A 22,986-nucleotide genomic window follows, 5' to 3' on the forward strand; every position below is an offset into this window, starting at 1 on the left:
GACCTCCACCACTTTTCCAAGAGGCATTATAACCGTCTTGTTAAGCTACTGTAACCTCTACCACTCTTCCAAGGGGTATTAAAGCCGTCTTGTTAAGCTAATGCGACCTCCACGTCTCTTCCAATGAACATTTAAACCATTTTGTTAAGCTACTGCAATCTCCACGTCTCTTCCAAGGGGCATTAAAACTGTCTTGTTAAGCTAATGCGACCTCCACCACTTTTCCAAGGGGCATTAAAACCGTCTTGCTAAGTTACTGCAACCACCACGTCTCTTCCAAGGAGCATTAAAACCGTCTTGTTAAGCTAATGCGACCTCCACTACTTTTCCAAGGGGCATTAAAACCATCCTGTTAAGCTACTGTGACCTCCACGTCTCTTCCAAGGGGCATTTAAACCATCTTGTTAAGCTACTGCAACCTCCACGTCTTTTCCAAGGGGAATTAAAACCGTCTTGTTAAGCTAATACGACCTCCACCACTTTTCCAAGTGGCATTTAAACCGTCTTGTTAAGCTACTGCAACCTCCACATCTCATCCAAGGGGCATTAAAACCGTCTTGTTAAGCTACTGCGACCTCCACCACTTCTGAAGGGGCATTAAAACCGTCTTGCTAAGCTACTGTAACCTCGACCAATCTTCCAAGGGGCATTTAAACCATCTTGTTAAGCTACTGCAACCTCCACGTCTCTTCCAAGGGGCTTTAAAATGATCTTGTCAAGCTAATGAGAAAACCACCACTTTTCCAAGGGGCATTAAAACCATCTTGTTAAGCTACTGTAACCTCCACCACTCTTCCACGGGGCATTTAAACCGTCTTGTTAAGCTACTGCAACCTCCACGTCTCTTCCAAGGGGCATTAAAACCATCTTGTTAAGCTAATGTGACCTCCACCACTTTTCCAAGGGGTATTAAAACCGTCTTTTTAAGCTACTGCAACCACCATGTCTCTTCCAAGGGGCAAAAAAAATTCTTGTTAAGCTAATGCGACCTCCATCACTTTTCCAAGGGGAATTAAAACCAACTTGTTAAGCTACTGCGACCTCCACGTCTCTTCCAAGGGGCATTTAAACCGTCTTGTTAAGCTACTGCAACCTTCACGTCTCTTCAAAGTGGCATTAAAACTGTCTTGTTAAGCTAATGCGACCTCCATCACTTTTCCAAGGTTCATTAAAATTGTCTTGTTAAGCTACTGCGACCTCCACGTCTCTTCCAAGGGTCATTTAAACTGTCTTATTAAGCTACTGCAACCTCCACGTCTCTTCAAGGGGCATTAAAACCGTCTTGTTAATCTAATGTGACCACCACCAATATTCCAAGGGGCATTAAAACAGCCTTGTTAAGCTACTGCGACCTCCACGTCTCTTCCAAGGGACAATTAAACCATCTTGTTAAGCTACTGCAACTTCCACGTCTATTCCAAGGGAATTAAAACCGCCTTGCTAACCTAATGCGACCTCCACCACTTTTCCAAGGTTCATATAAACCTTCTTGTTAAGCTGCTGCAACCTCCACATCTCTTCCAAGGGGCATTAAAACCGTCTTGTTAAGCTTCTGCGACCTCCACGGTTCTTCCAAGGGGTATTAAAACCGTCTTGTTAAGCTACTGCAAGCTCCACGTCTCTTCCAAGGGGCATTAAAACCGTCTTGTTAAGCTAATGCGACCACCACCACTATTCCAAGGGGCACTAAAACCATCTTGTTAAGCTACTGCAACCTCCACGTCTTTTCCAAGGGGTATTAAAACCGTCTTCTTAAGCTAATGCGACCTCCACCACTTTTCCAAGAGGCATTAAAACCGTCTTGTTAAGATACTGTAACCTCCACCACTCTTCCAAGGGGCATTTTAACCATCTTGTTAAGCTACTGCAACCTCCACGTCTCTTCCAAGGGGCATTAAAACCGTCTTGTTAATCTAATGCGACCTCTACCACTTTTCCAAGGGGCATTAAAACCGTATTGTTAAGATACTGCAACCACCATGTCTCTTCCAAGGGGCATTAAAACTGTCTTGTTAAGCTATTGCGACCTCCACCACTTTTCCAAGGGGCATTAAAACCATCTTGTTAAGCTACTGCAACCTCCACGTCTCTTCCAAGGGGCATTTAAACCATCTTGTTAAGCTACTGCAACCTCCAGGTCTCTTTCAAGGGGCATTAAAACCGTCTTGTTAAGCTAATGCCACCTCCACCACTTTTTCAAGGGGCATTTAAACCGTATTGTTAAGCTACTGGTATCTACACGTCTCTTCCAAGGGGCATTAAAACTGTCTTCCTAAGCTACTGCGACCTACACCACTTATCCAAGGGGCATTCAAACCGTCTTGTTAAGCTACTGTAATCTCAACCACTCTTCCAAGGGGCATTTAAACCGTCTTGTTAAGCTACCGCAAACTCCAGGTCTCTTCCAAGGGGCATTAAAACCGACTTGTTAAGCTAATGCGACCTCCACCACTTTTCCAAGGGGCATTACAACCGTCTCGTTGAGCTACTGCAACCTCCACTTCTCTTCCAAAGGACATTAAAACTGTCTTGTAAGCTAATGCGATCTCCACCACTTTTCCAAGGGGCATTAAAACCGTCTTGTTAAGCTACTGCGACCTCCACGTCTCTTCCAAGGGACATTTAAACCATATTGTTAAGCTACTGCAACCTCCACGTCTTTTCCAAGGGGTATTAAAACCATCTTGTTAAGCTAATGCGACCTCCACCACTTTTCCAAGAGGCATTAAACTGTCATGTTAAGCTCCTGTAATCTCCACCACTATTCCAAGGGGCATTTAAACCGTCTTGTTAAGCTACTGCAACCTCCACGTCTCTTCCAAGGGGCATTAAAACCGTTTTGTTAAGCTAATGCGACCTCCTCCACTTTTCCAAGGGGCATTAAAATCATCTTTTTAAGCTACTCTGACAACCACGTCTCTTCCAAGGGGCATTAAAACCGTCTTGTTAAGCTAATGCGACCTCCTCCACTTTTCCAAGGGGCATTAAAACTCTCTTGTTAAGCTACTGCAACCTCCACAACTTTTCCAAGGCTCATTAAAACCATCTTGTTAAGCTAATGCGACCTCCACCACTTTTCCAAGGGGCATTAAAACCCTCTTTTTAAGCTGATACGACCTCCACCACTTTTCCAAGGGGCATTTAAACTGTCTTGTTAAGCTACTGCAACCTCCACATCTCATCCAAGGGGCATTAAAACCGTCTTGTTAAGTTACTGCGACCTCCAAAACTTCTGAAGGGGCATTAAGACCGTCTTGCTTAAGATACTTTAACCTCGACCACTCTTCCACGGGGCATTTAAACCGTCTTGTTAAGCTACTGCAACCTCCACGTCTCTTCCAAGGGGCATTAAAACCGTCTTGTTTAGCTAATGCGACCTCCACCACTTTTCCAAGGGGCATTAAAACCGTCTTGTTAAGATACTGCAACCATCACGTCTCTTCCAAGGGGCATTAAAACTGTCTTCTTAAGCTAATGCGACCTCCACCACTTTTCCAAGGGGCATTAAAACCATCTTGTTAAGCTACTGCGACCTCCACGTCTCTTCCAAGGGGCATTTAAACCATCTTGTTAAGCTACTGCAACCTCCAGTACTCTTCCAAGGGGCATTAAAACCGTCTTGTTAAGCTAATGCGACCTCCACAACTTTTTCAAGGGGCATTTAAACCTTCTTGTTAAGCTACTGCAATCTCCACGTCTCTTCCAATGGGCATTAAATCCGTCTTGTTAAGCTACTGCGACCTACACCACTTCTCCAAGGGGCATTCAAACCGTCTTGTTAAGCTACTGTAATCTCCACCACTCTTCCAAGGGATCATTAAAACCGACTTGTTAAGCTAATGCAACCTCCACCACTTTTCCAAGGGGCATTAAAATCGTCTTGTTAAGCTACTGCGACCTCAACGTCTCTTCCAAGGGACATTTAAACCATCTTGTTAAGCTACTGCAACATCCAAGTCTTTTCCAAGGGGTATTAAAACTGTCTTGTTAAGCTACTGTAACCTCCACCACTCTTCCAAGGGGCATTTAAACCGTCTTGTTAAGCTACTGCAACCTCCACGTCTCTTCCAAGGGGCATTAAAACCGTCTTGTTAAGCTAATGCGACCTCCTCCACTTTTCCAAGGGGCAATAAAACCGATTTGTTAAGCTTCTGCAAACACCACGTCTCTTCCAAGGGGCATTACAACTGTCTTGTTAAGCTAATGCGACCTCCACCACTTTTCCAAGGGGCATTAAAATCGTTTTGTTAAGCTACTGCGACCTCAACGTCTCTTCCAAGGGACATTTAAACCATCTTGTTAAGCTACTGCAACATCCAAGTCTTTTCCAAGGGGTATTAAAACTGTCTTGTTAAGCTACTGTAACCTCCACCACTCTTCCAAGGGGCATTTAAACCATCTTGTTAAGCTACTGCAACCTCCACGTCTCTTCCAAGGGGCATTAAAACCGTCTTGTTAAGCTAATGCGACCTCCTCCACTTTTCCAAGGGGCAATGAAACCGTCTTGTTAAGCTTCTGCAAACACCACGTCTCTTCCAAGGGGCATTACAACTGTCTTGCTAAGCTAATGCGACCTCCACCACTTTTCCAAGGGGCATTAAAACCATCTTTTTAAGCTACTCCGACCTCCGCGTCTCTTCCAAGAGGCATTAAAACCATCTTGTTAAGCTAATGTGACCTCCTCCACTTTTCCAATGGGCATTTAAAACGTCTTGTTAAGCTACTGCAACCTCCACGTCTCTTCCAAGGGGCGTTAAAACCGTCTTCTTAAGCTAATGCGACCTCCACCACTTATTCAAGGGGCATTTAAACCGTCTCGTTAAGCTACTGCAAACTCCACGTCTCTTCCAAGGTACATTAAAACCGTCTTGTTAAGCTAATGCGACCTCCACCACTTTTTCAAGGGGCATTTAAACCGTCTTGTTAAGCTACTGCAACCTCCATGTCTCTTCCAAGGTGCATTAAAACCATCTTGTTAAGCTACTGCAACCTCCACGTCTCTTCAATGTGGCATTAAAACTGTCTTTTTAAGCTAATGCGACCTCCACCACTTTTCCAAGGGGTATTAAAATTGACTTGTTAAGATACTGCGACCTCCACGTCTCTTCCAAGGGTCATGTAAACCGTCTTGTTAAGCTACTGCAACTTCAACGTCTTTTCCAATGGGAATTAAAACCGTCTTGTTAAGCTAATGCGACCTCCACCATTTTTCCAAGGGGCATTTAAACCGTCTTGTTAAGCTACTGCAACCTCCACGTCTCTACCAAGGGGCATTAAAACCGTCTTGTTAAGCTAATGCGACCTCCACCACTTTTCCAAGGGGCATTAAAACCGTCTTGTTAAGCTACTGTTAGAACTCTCCTGTTAGGTTTTTTCTAGTTTGCTGGTCACATGACCATTTTTGCCTATTTAATCCGGCTCCGCCCTCCTGGCCTTGCTGGACTTCATTGTATTTTCTACTCTTGAGCTAGCTTGGTACTCTGTTACCTTTCTCTGTTAGTTTTGCTAGGTCTTCTGACCTCTAAGTTCTATGTTGTGTGTTTGTCTTTTACTGCTACAATTTCTGCTAGGAGGTGTCCAACTTTATCCCAGTCCCTAGTTCTTGTAGGGATCCCTCCCTTGCATCTATAGGTCTTCGTACAGACTAGCCGAGGACTTTAGTGGGTCTGATCGCAGGATCAGGTTCCCCGTTACATCGTAGGGATCCAGTTTAGTTCTATTGTAGGGACAGATCTCCTGTCTTTCGTTAGTGCTTGTAGCAGATCATAACAGTAAGTCCAGCCCAAAAAATTTCTCTAAGGAAAGACCTCCAGTTTCCATCATGGTCTTGGTTCAAGATTTGGCTCAACGCTTGCAGGGACTCTCTCTGGAGGTGGCCGAGCACCAACAACACGTGAGTAACTGTTCTGGACCACATTCTGTGGAGCCAAAGGTACGTCTGCCTGATCAATTTTTTGGTGAACAACAAGATTTTTTTTCTTTTAAAAATGCTTGTTTATTGTATTTTCGTTTAAGACCCGGATCCTCTGGTGATGAATCACAGCGCATAGGGTTCATAATGTCACTTTTGCGCAAGGATCCTCAGGGATGGGCTTTTTCTCTCCAACCTAGTGATCCGTGCTTTAGATCAGTGGATAGTTTTTTTTTCTGCTTTGGGTTTGTTGTACGATGATCCTGATCGTGTCTCATCTGCTGAGTCTGAATTGAGACGTTTGAGGCAGGGATCAGGTAATGTGGAAAAATATTGTTCTCACTTCCGTCGGTGGTCTGCCCAGGTGGGGTGGAACGATTCAGCTTTGAAAAGTTTGTTTCTTGCGGGGCTAGGTGAAAGGGTTAAAGATTTGCTGATTGCTTATCCCACACCTGGAAACTTGCAGGAGGCTATGCAATTAGCTATACGGGTGGACAGGAGACTGCGTGCAAGGGTTAATGAGAGCAAATCCTCTGCTATGTCAGCTCCGAGTCTTGAGAGGGTCTGTGCTGACAAAGGAGAGCCGATGGAGATTGGGGCGATGACACCCCGCTCTCAGGAAAAAGACCGCAGGCTTTCTGAAGGTTTGTGTTTCTATTGCGGAAATTCTGGTCATTTTATTAAGAACTGTGTGCTTCGTATGAACAAAGAAAAAAAAATGGTCAGTTATGCACGTATAGCCTGTTTAAATACTAAGGGAGTATTCCTATCTGCTACTACCGCTGCTCAGGAAGAATTAATTGAATTTCGGGTATTTGTGGATTGTGGTTCTACTCTGAATGTGATTGATGGGGGATTCTTGGAAAAACTTACATTAAAACATAAACCTTTGTCATCCCCTATTGCTGTGGTTTCTGTTGATGGCTCTCCCTTGAAGAGTGTTACTCACAAGGTCTGTGAGTTTCCCCTCACTATTAATGGTGTTCATCAAGAGAATTTGGATTTGGTAGTATTGAATAATTTGCCTTCTCCAGTAATATTGGGGTTGTCCTGGTTAAAATTGCATAATCCTGTACTGGATTGGTCTACCAATGAAATTAAGTCCTGGAGCCCTAAATGTTATGACAAGTGTTGTAACAGACGTATTGCTGCGGTGGAAAAAGGGGAATTACCTGTACCTATTCAGGATTTTTGGAGAGTTATTTCTGAGGAGGAGTCACAAATTTTGCCTCCCCATAGAGACTATGATTGTACCATTCAATTTGTCCCTGGAGCGACTCTTCCTAAAAGTCATTTATTTAGTCTTACTATTCCTGAGAGAAAGGCTTTGGAGGAATACATACAGACAAGCTTGGCTGCCGGTCACATTAGGCCTTCCAAGTCTCCTGTGGCTGTTGGATTTTTTTTTGTTAAAAAAAAGATGGCGGTTTACGTCCTTGTCTGGACTTTCGTGAGATTAATAAAATTACTGTACGCAATCCTTACCCACTGCCATTGATTCCTGATTTGTTTAACCAGTTAGTGGGGGCCAAGTAGTTCTCTAAAATTGATCTCCGGGGGGCATACAATTTGTTGCGCATGAAGGAGGGTGATGAATGGAAAACTGATTTTAACACTCCTGTGGGTCATTTTGAGAATCTGGTTATGCCTTTTGGTCTTACCAATGCTCCAGCATTTTTTCAGAATCTTATTAATGACATCCTTAGACCTTTGATCGGCAAAAATGTGGTTGTGTATTTGGATGACATTCTGATTTGTTCGCCTGATCTGGAGTCTCATTGGCGGAGCGTACGTGAGGTTTTACAGTTATTAATGGACAATTCGCTTTTTGCTAAGCTAGAGAAATGTGAGTTCGCTGTACAGAGAATTAGTTTTTTGGGTTACATTATCTCCAGTGAAGGTTTTGAGATGGACCCGGTTAAAGTTCAAGCTGTGCAGGAATGGCCTAGGCCTATTGGTTTGAAATCGATACAGAGGTTTTTGGGTTTCGCCAATTATTACAGAAAATTCATAAAAAAAAATTCTATTATTGTCAAACCGCTGACCGATCTCACTAGGAAAGGTGCTAATGCGGTTCAGTGGACTTCTGAGGCCATTGAAGCTTTTGTGTTTCTAAAGGAGAGGTTCACCTCTGCTCCCATCCTTATGCAGCCTGATGTGACTAAGCCGTTTTTGGTTGAAGATGATGCTTCTTCTGTGGGGGTTGGTGCGGTGTTGTCTCAGGAAAGCAAGGATGGAGTACATCCCTGTGCCTTTTTTTCAAAAAAATTTTCTGAGACTGAACTTAATTACGATATTGGTAATCGGGAATTGCTGGCTATTAAACTCGCATTTGAACACTGGCGTCATCTCTTGGAAGGTGCTGAATTTCCCATTCAGGTTTTCACTGATCATAAAAATCTGATCTATCTTGATGCTGCCAAGCGCTTGAATGCCCGTCAGGCTAGGTGGGCACTTTTTTTATCGCGGTTTCATTTTTCCGTTACTCACATCCCGGGTACCAAGAATGTTAAAGCGGATGCTTTGTCTCGCAACTTTTCTCCCATGGTCAGTGATTGCTGCTTTGGACTCCTTTTTGGAGGATGAGATTCTTAAAGCTCAGGAGAATGCCCCATCTAACACTCCCCATGGGAGGTTGTTTGTGCCTAGGACCTTTAGGAGAGATTTGTTTGTTGAGTGTCATGAGTCTCGGTTGGCAGGTCATCCAGGAATTTCTGAGACCAAGAGACTTGTGGGTCGCAGTTTTGGTGGCCTGGATGGCAGAAGGAAGTAATTAAGTGGGTGCGTCAATGTACTGTGTGTGCTAGATCTAAGTCTTCGCATGCTCCTGCTGCGGGGTTGCTTTGCCCTCTGGAGGTTCCTAGTGCACCTTGGACACATCTGGCTATGGACTTTATTACTGACCTTCCCCCCTCTGAAGGTTTCACGGTCATCTGGGTGGTCGTGGACCGTTTTAGCAAGATGTGTCACTTGGTTCCCTTCATCAAACTGCCTTGCGCTAAGACACTCGCTAAGGCCTTTGTCAAGGAAATTGTCAGACTACATGGCGTTCCTACTGACATTGTTTCTGATAGGGGACCTCAGTTCGTGGCTCGTTTTTGGCGTGCCTTTTGTGACAGGTTGGGAGTTCATTTGTCGTTTTCATCCGGATATCATCCTGAGTCTAATGGCCAGACAGAAAGAAAGAACTAGGATGTTGAGCAGTTCTTGCTTTGCTTTGTGGCAGACAATCAAGAGGGGTGGTCTGAGTTTCTGCCACTTGATGAATTTGCTCTTAACAACCATACATCCTCTTCTGCTGGGTGTTCGCCTTTTTTTTGTTGTCCTGGGAGACATCCGTCTTTTGGGTCATTCTCCAAATTGGTATCGGCTGTGCCTGAGGAGGAGAGTTTTTCCGGTGATTTGGAGAGAGTTTGGACGGATGTGCGTGATAATCTTCAGGAGGCTAACAAAAAATCTAAGAGGTACTTTGATAGGAAACGGCAAGAGGTTTCGTGTGCTATTGGTGATATGGTTTGGTGGTCCTCTAAGAATCTGCAATTGAGGATTCCTTCAAAAAAATTGGGTCCCAAGTTTGTAGGGCCCTTTAAGGTGCTTCAGATAGTTAACCAATCTGCTGTTAGGTTGGAGGTTCCTACCTCCTGGAAGATTAATCCGGTGTTTCATGTTTCTCTGTTGAAAAAAGCTGATGTGTCGGTTGGTGACGCCTCTGCCACTGTTCCTCCGACGGTGGAGGATGGGGAATATGAAATTTCCCGCATCCTAAATTCTAGACTCTTCTGTTAGGTTTTTTCTAGTTTGCTGGTCACATGACCATTTTTGCCTATTTAATCCGGCTCCACCCTCCTGGCCTTGCTGGACTTCATTGTATTTTCTACTCTTGAGCTAGCTTGGTACTCTGTTACCTTTCTCTGTTAGTTTTGCTAGGTCTTCTGACCTCTATGTTCTATGTTGTGTGTTTGTCTTTTACTGCTACAATTTCTGCTAGGAGGTGTCCAACTTTATCCCAGTCCATAGTTCTTGTAGGGATCCCTCCCTTGCATCTCTAGGTCTTCGTACAGACTAGCCGAGGACTTTAGCGGGTCTGATCGCAGGATCAGGTTCCCCGTTACATCGTAGCGATCCAGTTTAGTTCTATTGTAGGGACAGATCTCCTGTCTTTCCTCAGTGCTTGTAGCAGATCATAACAACTACTGCAACCACCACGTCCCTTCCAAGGGTATTAAAACCATCTTGTTAAGCTAATGCGACCTCCACCACTTTTTCAAGGGGCATTAAAACCATCTTGTTAAGGTACTGCGACCTCCACATCTCTTCCAAGGGGCATTTAAACCATCTTGTTAAGCTACTGCAACCTCCAGGTCTCTTCCAAGGGGCATTACAACCGTCTTGTTAAGCTACTGCGACCTCCACCACTTTTTCAAGGGCATTTAAACCGTCTTGTTAAGCTACTGTAACATAGTAACATAGAAACATAGTTTGTAAAGCCGAATAAAGACTTGAGTCCATCAAGTTCGACCTGTTAGTTCTGTAATTGCTAAAGTTGATCCAGAGGAGGGCAAAAACCCCAAATGATTTAGCCAATCTTCACCTGAGGAAAAATTCCCTCCCGACTCTGAAACCAGCAGTCAGAATAAATCCCTGTATCAACTTACTATTTTATTTTATTTTTAAGTATACGCTGAAATCTGCCTGGTATCTAGAAATGCATCCAGTCCCCGCTTGAACTGGTGTAGTGAATCCGACATTACCGTCTCCTCACTCAGTGAATTCCATATTCTCACTGCTCTTACCGTAAAGAACCCCTTCCTATGCTGGTGCTGGAACCTTTTCTCTTCCAGTCTTAGTGAGTGCCCTCTTGCTACCGTAATATCCCTCCTTTTGAACAAATCCAGGGCAAGGTCTCTATACTGTCCCCTAACATATTTGTACACATTTATTATGTCCCCCCTCAACCTTCTCTTTTCCAGGCTGAATAGTCCTAGTTTTGCCAACCTCTCTGGGTATTGCAGTCCCTCCATTCCCTTTATTAATTTTGTTGTCCTCCTTTGTACCTTTTCAAGCTCATTTATATCCTTTCTATATATTGGGGCCCATAACTGAGCACAGTATTCCAAGTGTGGTCTGACCAGTGCTTTGTACAGTGGAAGAACAATGTTCTCATCCTTTGCAGCTATACCTCTTCTGATACATCCCATTACCCTGTTTGCCCTTACAGCAGCGGCCTGACTTTGGGCACGCCAATTTAGTTTGCTATCAATCAAGATGCCCAAGTCCTTCTCCATCTCTGAATTCCCCAATGATTTCCCATTCAGTGAGTACTGGTGACTTCTTTTTTTTCTTCCCATATGTATGACCTTACATTTCTCCTCATTAAACCTCATTTGCCATTTAATGCTCCACCTACCCAGCTTATCCAAATCCCTCTGTAGGTCTGCACTGTCCTCTTTTGTATTAATTGTTTTACATAACTTTGTGTCATCTGCAAATATTGATATTTTACTATTTAACCCGTTGACTATGTCGTTAATAAAGATATTAAATAACATTGGGCCTAGTACAGACCCCTGTGGTACCCCACTAGTGACGCTTACCCAATCTGAGTATATTCCATTTATAACTACCCTCTGCCCTCTATCCTTTAGCCAGTTTGCTACCCACTTGCAAACATTTTTGTATACCAACCTATTATGTGGCACGCTATTGAACGCTTTTGAGAAGTCGAGATACACGACATCCACTGGTTTCCCCTGATCTAATCGAGAGCTAACCTCCTTGTAGAAGTCAATCAGGTTTGTTTGGCAGGAGCGATTCCTCATGAATCCATGTTGGTTCGGGGTTAAAAGATTATTAGCATCAAGATGCTCCGTAATTGCCTCTTTAATGAAGCTTTCAAAAATTTTGCCCACAACGGACGTCAGACTCACCGGCCGATAGTTTCCGGCGTCACTTTTTGCTCCCTTTTTGAATATTGGCACTACATTCGCCTGTCGCCAATCAAGTGGTACAGACCCAGTCTCAACAGAGTCCTTAAATATAAGATATAACGGTCTGTCTATCACATTACTTAGTTCCCTTAGTACCCGTGGGTGTATGCCATCAGGTCCTGGTGATTTGTTTATTTTAATGTTACTGAGGCGTTTCTGTACCCCAGCTTGGGTGAGATTTGTCATACTTAGTGGAGGATTAAGCTTGTCACTTCTCATTTTGCCTGTTAGTTCTATTTCCTTTGTGAAAGTTGTCTAAAAAAAATTATTTAATAGATTAGCTTTATCCTCATCTTTCTCTATGATTTTGCCTTCCTCACTTTTTATCGGTCCAATATTATCCGATTTAATCCTTTTACTATTTATATACGTAAAGAACAGTTTGGGATTTGATCTACTTTCCCTAGCAATACGTCTCTCTGTTTCCTCTTTCGCTATTTTTATTTGTTTTTTACAGGTTCTCGTTTTTCCTTGTAACACATTAGTGCCTCCTTACTGTTTTCCTGTTTTAATCTCTTGAATGCCTCTTTTTTGCTAACTTTAGTCAGCTTTTGCTTTTCAATGCATATGCGAACACTGAGGGAGACCCAATCCCCAATAATGGGTAGAAGGTTTTTAGTATGCTGTAATCCACGTCTCTTCTAAGGGGCAATAAAACTGTCTTGTTAAGCTAATGCGACCTCCACCACTTTTCCAAGGGGCATTAAAACCGTCTTGTAAAGTTACTGCAACCACCACGTCTCTTCCAAGGGGCATTAAAACCGTCTTCTAAAGTTACTGCAACCACCACGTGTCTTCCAAGGGGCATTAAAACCGTCTTGTTAAGCTAATGCAACCTCCACCACTTTTCCAAGGGGCATTAAAACCATCCTGTTAAGCTACTGCGACCTCCATGTCTCTTCCAAGGGGCATTTAAACCATCTTGTTAAGCTACTGCAACCTCCACGTCTTTTCCAAGGGGAATAAAAACCGTCTTGTAAAGCTGATACGACCTCCACCACTTTTCCAAGGGGCAATTAAACTGTCTTGTTAAGCTACTGCAACCTCCACATCTCATCAAAGGGGCATTAAAACCGTCTTGTTAAGCTACTGCGACCCCCACCACTTCTCCAAGGGGCATCAAAACCGTCTTGTTAAGCTACTGCAACCTCCACGTCTCTTCAAGGTGCTTTAAAATCATCTTGTTAAGCTAATGCGACCTCCACAACTTCTCCAAGGGGCATTAAAACCGTCTTGTTAAGCTACTGCAACAACCATATCTCTTCCAAAGGGCAAAAAAAACATCTTGTTAAGCTAATGCGACCTCCACCACTTTTCCAAGGGGAATTAAAACCATCTTGTTAAGCTACTGCAACCTCCACGTCTCTTCCAAGGGGCATTTAAACCGTCTTGTTAAGCTACTGCAACCTCCACGTCTCTTCAAGGTGGCATTAAAACTGTCTTGTTAAGTTAATGCGAACTCCACCACTTTTCCAAGGGGCATTAAAATTGTCTTGTTAAGTTACTGCAACCACCATGTCTCTTCCAAGGGGCATTAAAACCGTCTTGTTAAGCTAATGCGACCTCCACAACTTTTCCTAAGGGCATTAAAATCATCCTGTTAAGCTACAGCGACCTCAACGTCTCTTCCAAGGGGCATTTAAACCGTCTTGTTAAGATACAGCAACTTCCACATTTCATCCAAGGGGCATTAAAACCATCTTGTTAAGCTACTGCGACCTTCACCACTTCTGAAGGGGCATTAAAACCATCTTGCTAAGCTGCTGTAACCTCGAACACTCTTCCAAAGGGCATTTAAACCGTCTTGTTAAGCTACTGCAACCTCCACGTCTCTTCCAAGGGGCTTTAAAACCGTCTTTTTAAGCTAATACGAACTCCACCACTTTTCCAAGGGGCATTTAAACCGTCTTGTTAAGCTACTGCAACCTTCACGTCTCTTCCAAGGGGCTTTAAAACGATCTTTTTAAGCTACTGCGACCTCCACCACTCCTCCAAGGGGTATTAAAACCGTCTTGTTAAGCTACTGTAACCTCCACCACTCTTCCAAGGGGCATTTAAATCATCTTGTTAAGAGTCTGCAACTTCCACATCTCTTCCAAGTGGCTTTGAAACCATCTTGTTAAGCTAATGTGACCTCCACCACTTTCCCAAGGGGCATTAAAACCGTCTTGTTAAGCTACTGCGACCTCCATATCTCTTCCAAGGGTCATTTAAACCTTCTTCTTAAGCTACTGCAACCCCCACGTCTCTTCGAAGGGGCATTAAAACTGTCTTGTTAAACTAATGCAACCTCCACCACTATTCCAAGGGGCATTAAAACTCTCTTGTTAAGCTACTGCAACCTCCATGTCTCTTCCAAAGGGCATTTAAATCATTTTTTTAAACTACTGCAACCTCCACGTCTTTTCCAATGCTCACTAAGACAATCTTGAAAAGCTAATGCGACCTCCACCACTTTTCCAAGGGGCATTAAAACCGTCTTGTTAAGCTACTGCAACCATCATGTCTCTTCCAAGGGGCATTAAAACCATCTTGTTAAGCTAATGCGACCTCCACCACTTTTCCAAGGGGCATTAAAACCATCTTGTTAAGCTTCTGTAACCTCCACCACTCTTCCACGGGGCATTTAAACCGTCTTGTTAAGCTACTGCAACTTCCACGTCTCTTCCAAGGGGCATTAAAACCATCTTGTTAAGCTAATGCGACCTCCACAACTTCTCCAAAAGGCATTAAAACCGTCTTGTTAAGCTACTGCAACAACCATATCTCTTCCAAAGGGAAAAAAAAACATCTTGTTAAGCTAATGCGACCTCCACCACTTTTCCAAGGGGAATTAAAACCATCTTGTTAAGCTACTGCAACCTCCACGTCTCTTCCAAATGGCATTTAAACCGTCTTGTTAAGCTACTGCAACCTCCACGTCTCTTCAAGGTGGCATTAAAACTGTCTTGTTAAGTTAATGCGACCTCCACCACTTTTCCAAGGGGCATTAAAATTGTCTTGTTAAGCTACTGCGACCTCCACGTCTCTTCCAAGGGGCATTTAAACCGCCTTGTTAAGCTACTGCAACTTCCACGTCTCTTCCAAGGGTAATTAAAACCATCTTGTTAAGCTAATGCGACCTCCACCATTTTTCCAAGGGGCATTTAAACCGTCTTGTTAAGCTACTGCAACCTCCACGTCTCTTCCAAGGGGCATTAAAACCGTCTTGTTAAGCTAATACGACCACCACCACTCTTCCAAGGGGCATTAAAACCGCCTTCTTAAGCTACTGCGACCTCCACGTCTCTTCCAAGGGACAACTAAGCCATCTTGTTAAGCTACTGCAACTTCCACGTCTTTTCCAAGGGGAATTAAAACCATCTTGTTAAGCTAATGCGACCTCCAGCAATTTTACAAGGGGCATTTAAACCGTCTTCTTAAGCTACTGCAACCTCCACGTCTCTTCCAAGGGGCATTAAAACCATCTTGTTAAGCTAATGCGACCTCCACAACTATTCCAAGGGGCATTTAAACTGTCTTGTTAAGCTACTGCAACCTCCACGTCTCTTCCCAATGGAATTAAAACCATCTTGTTAAGCTAATGCGACCTCCACAACTATTCCAAGGGGCATTTAAACCGTCTTGTTAAGATGCTGCAACCTCCACGTCTCTTCCAAGGGGCATTAAAACCATCTTGTTACGCTACTGCGACCTCCTCGGTTCTTCCAAGTGGCATTAAAACCGTCTTGTTAAGCTACTGCAATCTCCACATCTCTACCAAGGGGCATTAAAACCGTCTTGTTAAACTAATGCGACCAACACCACTATTCCAAGTGGCATTAAAACCGTCTTGATAAGCTCCTGCGACCTCCACGTCTCTTCAAAGGGACATTTAAACCATCTTGTTAAGCTACTGCAACCTCCACGTTTTTTCCAAGGGGTATTAAAACCGTCTTCTTAAGCTAATGCTACCTCCACCACTTTTCCAAGAGGCATTAAAACCGTCTTGTTAAGCTACTGTAACCTCCATCACTCTTCCAAGGGGCATTTAAACCGTCTTGTTAAGCTACTACAACCTCCACGTCTCTTCAAAGGGGCTAATGCGACCTCCAACACTTTTCCAAGGGGCATTAAAACAGTATTGTTAAGATACTGCAACCTCCACGTCTCTTCCAAGGGGCATTAAAACTGTCTTGTTAAGCTAATGCGACCTCCACCACTTTTCCAAGGGGCATCAAACCATCTTGTTAAGCTACTGCGACCTCCACGTCTCTTCCAAGGGGCATATAAACCATCTTGTTAAGCTACTGCAACCTCCAGGTCTCTTCCAAGGGGCATTAAAACCGTCTTGCCTAGCTAATGCGACCTCCACCACTTTTTCAAGGGGCATTTAAACCGTCTTGTTAAGCTACTGCAATCTCCACGTCTTTTCCAAGGGGCATTAAAACTGTCTTGTTAAGCTAATGCGGTCTCCAACACTTTTCCAAGGGGCATTAAAACCGTCTTGTTAAGCTACTGCGAGCTCCACGTCTCTTCCAAGGGACATTTAAACCATCTTGTTAAGCTACTGCAACCTCCACGTCTTTTCCAAGGGGTATTAAAACCGTCTTGTTAAGCTGATCCGACCTCCACCACATTTCCAAGAGGCATTAAAACCGTCTTGTTAAGCTACTGTAATCTCCACCACTCTTCCAAGGGGCATTAAAACTGTCTTGTTAAGCTTCTGCGACCTCCACCACTTCTCCAGGGGGAATTAAAACAGTCTTGTTAAGCTACTGTAACCGCCACCACTCTTCCAAGGGGCATTTAAACTGTCTTGTTAAGCTACTTCAACCTCCACGTCTCTTCCAAAGGGCATTAAAACCGTCTTGTTAAGCTAATGCGACTTCCACCACTTTTCCAAGGGGCATTTAAACCGTCTTTTTAAGCTGCTGTAACCTCCACGTCTCTTCCAAGGGGCATTAAAACAGTCTTGTTAAGCTACTGCGACCTCCACAGTTATTCCAAGGGGCATTAAAACCTTCTTGTTTAGCTACTACAATCTCCACATCTCTTCCAAGGGGCATTAAAACCGTCTTGTTAAGCTAATGCGACCACCACAACTATTCCCAGGGGCATTAAAACGTCTTGTTAAGCTACTGCGACCTCCACGTCTCTTCCAAGGGTCATTTAAACCGTCTTGTTATGCTACTGCAACCTCCACGTCTCTTCCAAGGGGCATTAAAACCGTCTTGTTAAGGTAATACGACCTCCACCACTTTTCCAAGGGGCATTAAAACAGACTTGTTAAGATACTGCAACCACCACGTCTCTTCCAAAGGGCATTAAAACTGTCTTGTAAAGCTTATGCGACCTCCACCACTTTTCCAAGGGGCATTAAAACCATCTTGTTAAGCTAATGCGACCTCCACATCTCTTCCAAGACACATTTAAACCATATTGTTAATCTATTGCAACCTCCACGTCTCTTCCAAGGGGCATTAAAACCGTCTTGTTAAGCTAATGCGACCTCCACCACTTTTTCAAGTGGCATTTAAACCGTCTTGTTAAGCTACTGCAATCTCCACGTCTCTTCCAAGGGGCATTAAAACCGTCTTGTTAAGCTCCTGCGACCTACACCACTTCTCCAAGGGGCATTCAAACCGACTTGTTAAGCTACTGTAATCTCCACAACTCTTCCAAGGGGCATTTAAACCATCTTGTTAAGCTACTGCAACCTCCAGGTCTATTCCAAGTTGCATTAAAACCGTCTTGATAAACTACTGCGACCTCCACGTCTCTTCAAAGGGACATTTAAACCATCTTGTTAAGCTACTGCAACCTCCACGTTTTTTCCAAGGGGTATTAAAACCGTCTTCTTAAGCTAATGCTACCTCCACCCCTTTTCCAAGAGGCATTAAAACCGTCTTGTCAAGCTACTGTAACCTCCATCACTCTTCCAAGGGGCATTTAAACCGTCTTGTTAAGCTACTACAACCTCCACGTCTCTTCAAAGGGGCATTAAAACTGTCTTGTTAAGGTAATGCGACCTCCACAACTTTTCCAAGGGGCATTAAAACAGTATTGTTAAGATACTGCAACCACCACGTCTCTTCCAAGGGGCATTAAAACTGTCTTGTTAAGCTAATGCGACCTCCACCACTTTTCCAAGGGGCATTAAAACCATCTTTTTAAGCTACTGCGACCTCCACGTCTCTTCCAAGGGGCATTTAAACCATTTTGTTAAGCTACTGCAACCTCCAGGTCTCTTCCAAGGGGCATTAAAACCGACTTGTTAAGCTAATGCGACCTCCACCACTTTTCCAAGAGGCATTAAAACCGTCTTGTTAGGCTACTGCAACCTCTACGTCTCTTCCAAAGGGCATTAAAACCGTCTTGTTAAGCTAATGCGATCTCCACCACTTTTCCAAGGGGCATTAAAACCGTCTTGTTAAGCTACTGCGACCTCCACGTCTCTTCCAAGGGACATTTAAACCATCTTGTTAAGCTACTGCAACCTCCACGTCTTTTCCAAGGGGTATTAAAACCCTCTTGTTAAGCTAATCCGACCTCCACCACATTTCCAAGAGGCATTAAAACCGTCTTGTTAAGCTACTGAAATCTCCACCACTCTTCCAAGGGGCATTAAAACTGTCTTGTTAAGCTTCTGCGACCTACACCACTTCTCCAGGGGGCATTAAAACAGTCTTGTTAAGCTACTGTAACCTCCACCACTCTACCAAGGGGCATTTAAACTGTCTTGTTAAGCTGCTGCAACCTCCACGTCTCTTCCAAGGGGCAAAAAAACAGTCTTGTTAAGCTACTGCGACCTCCACAGTTCTTCCAAGGGGCATTAAAACCTTCTTGTTAAGCTACTGCAATCTTCACGTCTCTTCCAAGGGGCATTAAAACCGTCTTGTTAAGCTAATGCGACCACCACAACTATTCCAAGGGGCATTAAAACGTCTTGTTAAGCTACTGCGACCTCCACTTATCTTCCAAGGGGCATTAAAACCGTCTTGTTAAGCTAATGCAACCTCCACCACTTTTCCAAGGGGCATTAAAACCGTTTGTTAAGATACTGCAACCACCACGTCTCTTCCAAGGGGCATTAAAACTGTCTTGTTAAGCTAATGCGACCTCCACCACTTTTACAAGGGGCATTAAAACCATCTTGTTAAGCTACTGCGACCTCCACATCTCTTCCAAGGGGCACTTAAACCATCTTGTTAATCTACTGCAACCTCCACGTATCTTCCAAGGGGCAATAAAAACGTCTTGTTAAGCTAATGCGACCTCCACCACTTTTTCAAGGGGCATTTAAACCGTCTTGTTAAGCTACTGCAATCTCCACGTCTCTTCCAAGGGGCATTAAAACCATCTTGTTAAGCTCCTGCGACCTACACCACTTCTCCAAGGGGCATTCAAACCGACTTGTTAAGCTACTGTAGTCTCCACCACTCTTCCAAGGGGCATTTAAACCGTCTTGTTAAGCTACTGCAACCTCCAGGTCTCTTCCAAGGGGCATTAAAACCGACTTGTTAAGCTGATGCGACCTCCACCACTTTTCCAAGGGGCATTAAAATCGTCTTGTTAAGCTACTGCGATCTCCACGTCTCTTCCAAGGGACATTTAAACCATCTTGTTAAGCTACTGCAACCTCCACGTCTTTTCCAAGGGGTATTAAAACGGTCTTGTTAAGCTAATGCGAGCTCCACCACTTTTCCAAGAGGCATTAAAACCGTATTGTTAAGCTACTGTAACCTCTACCACTCTTCCAAGGGGCATTTAAACTGTCTTGTTAAGCTACTGCAACCTCCACGTCTCTTACAAGGGGCATTAAAACCTTCTTGTTAAGCTAATGCGACCTCCGCCACTTTTCCAAGGGGCATTAAAGCTGTCTTGTTAAGCTGCGGCAAACACCACGTCTCTTCCAAGGGGCATTACAACCGTCTTGTTAAGCTAATCCGACCTCCACCACTTTTCCAAGGGGCATTAAAACCATCTTGTTAAGCTTCTCCGATCTCCACGTCTCTTCCAAGGGGCATTAAAACCGTCTTCTTAAGCTAATGCGACGTCCACCACTTTTTTAAGGGGAATTTAACCCGTCTCGTTAAGCTACTGCAACCTCCACGTCTCTTCCAAGGTGCATTAAAACCGTCTTGTTAAGATAATGCGACCGCCACCACTTTTTCAAGGGGCATTTAAACCGTCTTTTTAAGCTACTGCGACCTCCACGTCTCTTCCAAGGGACAATTAAACCATCTTGTTAAGCTACTGCAACTTCCACGTCTATTCCAAGGGAATTAAAACCGCCTTGCTAACCTAATGCGACCTCCACCACTTTTCCAAGGTTCATATAAACCTTCTTGTTAAGCTGCTGCAACCTCCACATCTCTTCCAAGGGGCATTAAAACCGTCTTGTTAAGCTTCTGCGACCTCCACGGTTCTTCCAAGGGGTATTAAAACCGTCTTGTTAAGCTACTGCAAGCTCCACGTCTCTTCCAAGGGGCATTAAAACCGTCTTGTTAAGCTAATGCGACCACCACCACTATTCCAAGGGGCACTAAAACCATCTTGTTAAGTTACTGCAACCTCCACGTCTTTTCCAAGGGGTATTAAAACCGTCTTCTTAAGCTAATGCGACCTCCACCACTTTTCCAAGAGGCATTAAAACCGTCTTGTTAAGATACTGTAACCTCCACCACTCTTCCAAGGGGCATTTTAACCATCTTGTTAAGCTACTGCAACCTCCACGTCTCTTCCAAGGGGCATTAAAACCGTCTTGTTAATCTAATGCGACCTCTACCACTTTTCCAAGGGGCATTAAAACCGTATTGTTAAGATACTGCAACCACCATATCTCTTCCAAAGGGCATTAAAACTGTCTTGTTAAGCTATTGCGACCTCCACCACTTTTCCAAGGGGCATTAAAACCATCTTGTTAAGCTACTGCAACCTCCACGTCTCTTCCAAGGGGCATTTAAACCATCTTGTTAAGCTACTGCAACCTCCAGGTCTCTTTCAAGGGGCATTAAAACCGTCTTGTTAAGCTAATGCCACCTCCACCACTTTTTCAAGGGGCATTTAAACCGTATTGTTAAGCTACTGGTATCTACACGTCTCTTCCAAGGGGCATTAAAACTGTCTTGCTAAGCTACTGCGACCTACACCACTTATCCAAGGGGCATTCAAACCGTCTTGTTAAGCTACTGTAATCTCAACCACTCTTCCAAGGGGCATTTAAACCGTCTTGTTAAGCTACCGCAAACTCCAGGTCTCTTCCAAGGGGCATTAAAACCGACTTGTTAAGCTAATGCGACCTCCACCACTTTTCCAAGGGGCATTAAAACCGTCTCGTTGAGCTACTGCAACCTCCACTTCTCTTCCAAAGGACATTAAAACTGTCTTGTAAGCTAATGCGATCTCCACCACTTTTCCAAGGGGCATTAAAACCGTCTTGTTAAGCTACTGCGACCTCCACGTCTCTTCCAAGGGACATTTAAACCATATTGTTAAGCTACTGCAACCTGCACGTCTTTTCCAAGGGGTATTAAAACCATCTTGTTAAGCTAATGCGACCTCCACCACTTTTCCAAGAGGCATTAAACTGTCATGTTAAGCTCCTGTAATCTCCACCACTATTCCAAGGGGCATTTAAACCGTCTTGTTAAGCTACTGCAACCTCCACGTCTCTTCCAAGGGGCATTAAAACCGTTTTGTTAAGCTAATGCAACCACCGCCACTTTTCCAAGGGGCATTTAAACCGTCTTTTTAAGCTGCTGCAAGCACCACGTCTCTTCAAAGGGGCATTACAACCGTCTTGTTAAGCTAATGCGACCTCCTCCACTTTTCCAAGGGGCATTAAAATCATCTTTTTAAGCTACTCTGACAACCACGTCTCTTCCAAGGGGCATTAAAACCGTCTTGTTAAGCTAATGCGACCTCCTCCACTTTTCCAAGGGGCATTAAAACTCTCTTGTTAAGCTACTGCAACCTCCACAACTTTTCCAAGGCTCATTAAAACCATCTTGCTAAGCTAATGCGACCTCCACCACTTTTCCAAGGGGCATTAAAACCCTCTTTTTAAGCTGATACGACCTCCACCACTTTTCCAAGGGGCATTTAAACTGTCTTGTTAAGCTACTGCAACCTCCACATCTCATCCAAGGGGCATTAAAACCGTCTTGTTAAGTTACTGCGACCTCCAAAACTTCTGAAGGGGCATTAAGACCGTCTTGCTTAAGATACTTTAACCTCGACCACTCTTCCACGGGGCATTTAAACCGTCTTGTTAAGCTACTGCAACCTCCACGTCTCTTCCAAGGGGCATTAAAACCGTCTTGTTTAGCTAATGCGACCTCCACCACTTTTCCAAGGGGCATTAAAACCGTCTTGTTAAGATACTGCAACCATCACGTCTCTTCCAAGGGGCATTAAAACTGTCTTCTTAAGCTAATGCGACCTCCACCACTTTTCCAAGGGGCATTAAAACCATCTTGTTAAGCTACTGCGACCTCCACGTCTCTTCCAAGGGGCATTTAAACCATCTTGTTAAGCTACTGCAACCTCCAGTACTCTTCCAAGGGGCATTAAAACCGTCTTGTTAAGCTAATGCGACCTCCACAACTTTTTCAAGGGGCATTTAAACCTTCTTGTTAAGCTACTGCAATCTCCACGTCTCTTCCAATGGGCATTAAATCCGTCTTGTTAAGCTACTGCGACCTACACCACTTCTCCAAGGGGCATTCAAACCGTCTTGTTAAGCTACTGTAATCTCCACCACTCTTCCAAGGGATCATTAAAACGACTTGTTAAGCTAATGCAACCTCCACCACTTTTCCAAGGGGCATTAAAATCGTCTTGTTAAGCTACTGCGACCTCAACGTCTCTTCCAAGGGACATTTAAACGATCTTGTTAAGCTACTGCAACATCCAAGTCTTTTCCAAGGGGTATTAAAACTGTCTTGTTAAGCTACTGTAACCTCCACCACTCTTCCAAGGGGCATTTAAACCGTCTTGTTAAGCTACTGCAACCTCCACGTCTCTTCCAAGGGGCATTAAAACCGTCTTGTTAAGCTAATGCGACCTCCTCCACTTTTCCAAGGGGCAATAAAACCGATTTGT

Source organism: Phyllobates terribilis, unplaced genomic scaffold (assembly GCF_046119375.1).
Source record: "Phyllobates terribilis strain yellow unplaced genomic scaffold, ASM4611937v1 Scaffold_1__5_contigs__length_1240528914, whole genome shotgun sequence".
NCBI classification, from domain to species: domain Eukaryota; kingdom Metazoa; phylum Chordata; class Amphibia; order Anura; family Dendrobatidae; genus Phyllobates; species Phyllobates terribilis.